The following is a 6,545-nucleotide window of genomic DNA, read 5'->3' on the forward strand; positions in this document are numbered from 1 at the left end:
AAATTAAGCTGTCCCTTCCTGATATCTTGGTTATTTCATCATGTTTTATTGCAATAGTATAATGCACCTTTTTTTTAAGCACATGAGCACTGGTTTGCACATTACTTTAAATCCAGTTTAGAACAGAGCTCAGATCACTGAATATGTAATTGGAATTATCAACTGAAAAGAAATGTTAGTAGAAAAAATAGTTATGCATATCAATGTAAAAATGTTACAGAGTTAACAGTCTCTGGCCTAGCAATGACTGTTCCATGGAATGAGACTGATTCCAAGCACAGCAATGTGCCAGAGGAAAAACTCCAATTAATTTTGATGGGCTTTGGAGCAGTCCTGCAATTATTAACTGGAGTTTTTAGTTATTCATAGGTATTAAACTGTATTACCAGCTGGTGTATTCTCTGTGCCAGGTGCAACTCTCAGAGGGGAGATGCACTTAATAGTGAAAGTCCAGCCTTAGCAAAAGTTTTCTTTGACATTGTTGAACTTTCAACAGCAAATTCAAGGACTAAATCTGATCCAATGAATTAATTCATGTCTGAGTGCAAAATTTCACTTTCTGGCTTTAAGAACCTTTTTCTCTTTTTATACTGGTAGAAATTAGCCATAATGTCTCAAATTACTCTCTCGCTGGAAATTAAACCCTCTTTGATTGTGAACTGATTATCTCCATTGTTGTAGTTGCAGAATGGGGTTAGGGAGTGACAAGGAAACAAGGAAGAGCCCCCTTGTTACTGCTCAGACTCAGCTGTGGGCCAAAGCTGTCCTTTCTTTTGTCCTTTGTAACACCACCTGTGGAGTGGAATTCCCTCTGTAGGTGGTGCAGGGCATTCCTGAAGTGTGGGCACCCAGCTTGGCATGGCAGCACGGGCACCACCAGGGGATGATCTCAAAGCTCAGTGCACATCCACAGCTGAGCCTGCACTCTGCTTTTCTGGGACACAGCCCTTTTGAAGGAGAGAAAGTTCTTGGAAGTTCACCTGAGGCAAAGCCTTCCTTACCCACCCAACAGAATGATTACAAGAAAATTCTTTGAACTAAAAGAAGTTTTCCGTAGTGGACTTAAAACAGTGAAGAGTTTGTTACTTAGTTGACAGAGATTTTAAGATCTAAGAAAATAACTATTTTAAAAATTATGATAAATACTTTGATGGTTATTAACTTTCATATTTCACTGCATGGTGGCAAAGTGGAACTAAATATCTTCTATTAATACCAATGGAAGCTAGGCAGGCAAAGGCAGGAGAGAATAGTGAAATACTGGTGCAGAAAATGTTACGAATAATTTTGGTTTAATATTGGCTAGAGTGTGTCCCTTCCCCTGAAACCACTGCCCCCTGCTCTGTGGAACAGCTGAACTAGTTACCTTGTTAGATGGAACAGATCTGAAGTTTAATCTGGCTTGTATTAATTTCTTTTACAATTCTTTCTGCATATTTTCAGACAAGCAAAAAAATACTAAGTACACTAAAGCTAATGCCCATACCAGGCATCACATCCTGCATTGTTACATTATGCCAGTGTAGCTAGGGAGCAGATAGCTCCTATGGCTGGTATTTCATACACTCTGCACGGGTACAAGACACTGAAAGTCAGGCAGCAGCCTCAGCTGCAGAAAGAAGCTGAGAAAGAGTCACTGTGCCGAGCTCCCTGCCCTGCTCCATGGCCAGCACAGGCTGGAGTCCTGTAAATTCAGAGTGGCTTGCACTGCTCACTCCTCCCTTGATGCCTTTCCCTCCACAGAAGTGGTATTTTGCTCCATAAACAGCTCTTGCAAAATGCCAAAGGAACATTTTTCTAGCTCTCTGCCATACAAAGGCTCTGTATTCATACTCCACATCTGTCATAACAGAATAAGAATCCTTCTCTCTTTTCATCCCCATGGCCTTAAAACTGCCAACCCAGATTAATACTGCAGTGTAGCAATGTTCCCAGGCCTCCTAGAATGCAGAATATTTAGGAGTTCAGAGCTCAGGAGTCCTGCAAGTTAAATGTTTGTAAAGGAACCTTCTTTTTAAAAGGTGCAAACCTCCATCTGATGGAATTTTGAAAGAAAATTACATATTCCAGCTACCTTTCAGAGCAACATAACTTCCTCAGTGAGCTATTACTGGTCAGTACTATATCACCACTTTCATTATTGAATTATGCTTCTAAAATTTCATTCTTTTTGAAATTAATATATGATGGGTTTTTGATGATTGGTCTGTGGGCAAACAGAATAGAGAAAATGGGGGCTGTAGTTTAGGCTGTTGACATCATCTGTGTTTCTTTAGCAGCCCAAGCTGGGTTATCACTTACTGTCTGTCCTTGCCTTGAACTAGGAGTTGTTCCAATATAATTGTCCAAATTATTAAAACTCAGTGAAAGATGCACATGCAGAGCTATTAAATTCAAGTGTTTCAAAGTCTGATTCTTACAAAGGTACAAGTACTTCCCTTGGGGGTTTGTCTGTAAAAACATCATTACTAGTAGACAACATAGATGGAAAACAAATTATCCTCTGGCTTCCAGAACTCTTAGCATTCATCAGCTTATGAAGGTGAAAGATTGGATTTTAAGAGTGACTATCAACTATTTAAACGAAAACTCCAAGAACATAGTATTTTTAAACTATTAGAATGATACTATTTAGTCACAGACCTAAAAGCACAGAGTAAAAATGGGTAAGCAGAACTATCTTTATTTGCAGACTGAGAAATTCAAAGGTTTCAGGACAGGCCCAGGGCTACCTGGGAAGCATGTCCTACCCAAAAAGATACCAAAATTTTAGTTTTACATTTCTTCTGGTGTTAATCCTTTTTACAGCTGTGCTTAGATAAATGGGAACTAAATTATCACTTTAGGTTTTAAAAATAATCAAGCTAAGAAATAAATATGACTTAAAAGAGTGGTATGTATTAATCATGTGAGTGATAGCAATGAGGAACTGTGCTTTTCCTGTATCTTTTTCATTAAATTAAAATTCATGTTGTGATCAGCATTTTCAGGTCAAATTGAAATCTCTCTACCATAGAATCACAAAATTAGAATCATTTAGGTTCTACTTTCCCTTAAAGGAAAGGACCTTTAAGATCACCGAGTCCAACTTTTAACCCATCCATAATACTCAAACCATGTAGCTTTGTTAGAAATTCCCAGAATACCAACACTTTATTAATTGCACAGGCAGGAAACAGTAAAGTTACTTGAAAGTGGCTGTTATGATTTTGTGACTGTACATAGATCTTGCAAAATGTTATTGGTAATATGCATCCTGTAGCCCACATAAACACTGCGAGAATAGCATGGTCATTGTTACGCTTTATAGCTGTTGTGGAAAATGTCTTAACCTGCATTCATGCTGATAGTGCCCATCCTACTCCCATGCCTTTTTATACAGTTGTGGTAAGATTGTTATGAAATCCTTTTGTCAGTCATGTTCCAGCTAACTTACCTATGTATAGAATTTATATATTAAACCCCCTAATTTATACTGTGTTTTAACAGTTTGCCTGAACTGTCAATGGTTTCTAAATTTTGTAATGTGAGTGTCAAATAAGAATAATAATTAAAAAAAAGGTTTGTCTGTGTGGATTTTTTTTCTTTGGTTTTATACACAGTAAGGATTTCTACAGGATAGGCTGTGAAGAAACTCACATTGCTTTGAAGGAGATGTCCCTGACTCTGCACAACAATTAATGAATATGTGTGTAGGAAGAAACCTGTAGTTTCTGCTCTTTCTCATTTCCACTTTACTGCTTCTCTCTCTATCCTCACACATGAAGTTCAAGCATGTGCACTGCAAGGAAAGGAGACAGATTCACAGTTCCCATAACAAAGTATTTTCCCAAACAGCAATTGTAGAATGGAAACTTCATAATAATAGGAGGAAAAAGCTGAGACTGGGTCTGAGTGGTTTTAGTTTGTTTCTATAAAACTTTGTGGTAAAACTGATGTTTAAATGTATTCTTTTAATATTTGTTTTGCTGATGGTAATACAAATAATAAACTGAGAGGTGCTACTGAAATGAGGGGCCCATTTCAGTAACAATGTAGAGCAAGAGACATTTTGCTCTACATTGCTTAAAATTCTTTTAAATAAAGAAGAAAGAAGCTTAGAGGTGAAACTTGTGTAGACAGAAGTGGTGGAGTTCCCTTGATGTCACATTTGGCACCTGCACCATGATGGTTCTGTGAGTAACTGCTGTTCAGCACAGCTGTCCTGCCTGCTGTCACCAAGGGAGAATGGCTGGATAAGAGTGGTGGCACTGGCTCCAAAGCTGCAGAAGTGGATGTGCAACCTCCTTCCTCAGCAGGGTTCCTACTCACAGTGCTAGAGCTCCTCCTGCCAAAAGGAACTGTTGAGTCATCTGGCTGAATTTCCTGTAAACTGTGGCTTATCCAGCCTTCCCCATGTGAAGCCCCCAATTCTCTATTAGGTTAAAACATTCCAATCCTCAGGAGGCCACAGAGTGAGAGAAGTGCAAGTTTCAACCACCCCTGGGAGCTTTTCAGTTAAAGGGAGTGATCAGCTCAGCTCCGCCTAAGGTAAGCCCAGCTGGTTCCTGTGTCACCAAAGTGAATCCCAGCCTGCCCCGTGCAGGGAACCCTCCCTGCTCAGAGAAACCTTCCCTGCTCAGTGAATCCCAGCCTGCCCAGTGTAGGAAACCCAGCCTGCCCAGTGCAGGGAACCCTCCCTGCTCAGTGAAACCTTCCCTGCTCAGAGATACCCAGCCTGCCCAGTGCAGGGAACCCTCCCTGCTCAGTGAATCCCAGCCTGCCCCGTGCAGGGAACCCTCCCTGCTCAGTGAAACCCTCCCTGCTCAGTGAATCCCAGCCTGCCCAGTGCAGGGAACCCTCCCTGCTCGGGGTGAGCTGCCAGGGCTCGGCGTCCCCATTGTCCTCAGCTCAGGACAGTCAGGGCAGCACAGCCCGTTCCAGTCTGCCACCAGCCACAGCTCAGGTATTACCTGGCCACAGCTTCTCCCCACCAGGGAATGAACACAAGTGCCCAGGCTTACACAAAGTTTCTGGGTCACTGCCTTTCTAAGAAAAATTCTAATAACTCCTAAAGAGGGAAAATGTGTCCCTAAGCCATAACCATACCTTGTTCTTTTTTTACCTGGCTGAGTATATTTGCATTTTTTCTATTCTACTGAGTAATCTAAAAAAAAGAAATCTATTTTAAAATTTTCCTTTATAAAAATAAACTCTCATGGAATGGAAATGCAACTGTCAGTGGGTTCTCACTTTGCCTTTCTGCTGATCCACACATCCAAGCTCCTATTATCTCTTTGAATTTACATATGCCACAACAATCTGGGACACTGGCTCCCTTGATCAGTAGTTACAGTGATTTGTGAAATGAATAATATATTTTTGCCTGATGTATCTTCGAAATTCTTGTGGTGGTTTTTCTATCCCCATTCAGTTCAGTCCCTTATAAAGAGACAGTATTGTCATTACTATGTCCCTGAGCTCCCAAGCAAAGACACAGCTACTCCCACACAGTTGGGGGAACCTAAGAAAATCTCTCTGTCAGTGTAAAAAACAAACCATGGAACTGCAGAAATCCATAAACAACTAAAGAAAAAGCACAAATGGTAATCAGCCACCCTCTGACACCAGAGGGAGGAAAAACAAAACAAATACATCTCTAATTAAAAGAAAGCAAGCACAGCACTGGAAGTACTGAAAGTCAGGAATTTTTGGCTCTGCCTCTGAGTTTTTCTGAGGCTTTGGGGAAGGCAGAGACAACCCTTGCTTTACATTTTGTACCCAAACAATGAGAAAACTCAATAAGATCTATATCTCCTGAAGAGCTGCTGTGAGGATGGATCACCTCCTGTGGCAAGACATTTGAAAGAGGAACCTTACAAAATTGCATTTTGAAGCAAATGGTTTGAATGTATCTTTTCATACACCCACCAATGTGTCCCAGCAGCACAGTAACACTGAATTGTAATGCACTCTGCTGTACAGAGCAATCTACAACATAGCTGCATTGTGTGTTGCTCACTCCACAAGCTGTGCACACATTTGGCATTGCAAGTCTAATTAAAGAAGGATATCTCTCACATAAACAAAAGTAAATACCATAAGGGCTGACAGCACAAGTGGCTGTAACTGCACTCAGATGAATTTCCTGAGTTTTGTAAAGACTGAATTTCTCTAGTTCGATTCTTCATTGTTCTTCACCGCATCCCTGACTTAAAAATGGCCATTTCTAGAACGACTGTCACTTTGTGCTACCTAGCCTGGTCATGGGCAGCAAATTTCTCCTGACTTTATCCTTCTCTGAGACACCACCTAAACTCCAGCTGACATTCCTCCAGTGCTGTGTCTCCACTGCCACCTCCTGAACAGGAAGGAAAATTAACTTCTTCCAATCCTGCTTTTCTTTTGAATGTCTGCAGAGGTGGTTTTGAAAGTGCTTTGTTCAGCACACAGAGCAGGAGCTGAAACTGCTTTGCAATCTGTCTAGGGAGGCTACATTCTATAAATCCATTGTAAGGCTTTTACTTCAGAGGGAAATTTCTTTATGTATATCTGATATGAAGGTG

The sequence above is a fragment of the Melospiza georgiana genome, chromosome 15, assembly GCF_028018845.1.
Source record: "Melospiza georgiana isolate bMelGeo1 chromosome 15, bMelGeo1.pri, whole genome shotgun sequence".
Lineage (NCBI taxonomy): Eukaryota > Metazoa > Chordata > Aves > Passeriformes > Passerellidae > Melospiza > Melospiza georgiana.